Genomic DNA, 856 nt, shown 5'->3' with positions numbered 1-856 from the left:
CTCACATACTAAATGGCACTCAGATCAACCAATGCCCATTTTGTGATTCAGATTTAAATCTATTGCATCTTCTGCAACATTGTCCAGCACTTCAAACTCATAGACTGTCAAACTTCAATAATACTGATCCAATAATTTTATTGATGGATCCCTCAAGCAACAACATTTCGAAAATCTACAACTTTTTGAAAGACAGCGACCTTCTTCGACGCATATAACATAACCAGTCGGCCGACAGCCCATGATGCTAGTGCTGCGTATTTTCTTAAGTTTGTATAATAATTGTATTATTATGTAAGCTTTTATAAAAATAAAAAAAAAAAAAAATAAATTTTTTCACTTTCAATAAATAAAATAAACACGGCCAACGAGGAATGTTTGAGGTCAATTATTAATAGTGTACGTATTGCCAATACAGTACATGAAGTGCTCCAGGAGGTCAATAGAAACTACTGAAGGGGGTGGGTTCGTCCTGTCAATATTACACGCGAAGAGGAACGATTCTACAAAACTTGCATCAAGCAACTTCAGGAAAAGGATGAGGTGCATTTTTTTAAAAGCTAAAAGAATGAGCGTTGATAACTATAATTTATTGTTGCCGCTATTAAAGCAACGACTGGAACGTTTTTCAAATAGAAAATCAATTCAGCCTGAGACTTGTTTGGCGGTAACATTAATGTAAGTCAATGTAAAATAAGTATTACAGTGGTATACTTAACAATTTCATTTTCTTGGCACAAGGATGTGATTTCAATGTGCTATCGTGGTCTTTCAAACTTGGAGTTTCGACAGTCCGAAAAATAATATATGAAACATTTGACGCTGATTTGATTTGAGATAAATTACATGATGTATA

This window comes from Bactrocera tryoni, chromosome 3, assembly GCF_016617805.1.
Source record: "Bactrocera tryoni isolate S06 chromosome 3, CSIRO_BtryS06_freeze2, whole genome shotgun sequence".
In the NCBI taxonomy this organism is placed as follows: domain Eukaryota; kingdom Metazoa; phylum Arthropoda; class Insecta; order Diptera; family Tephritidae; genus Bactrocera; species Bactrocera tryoni.
This window is presented reverse-complemented; position numbering follows the sequence as displayed.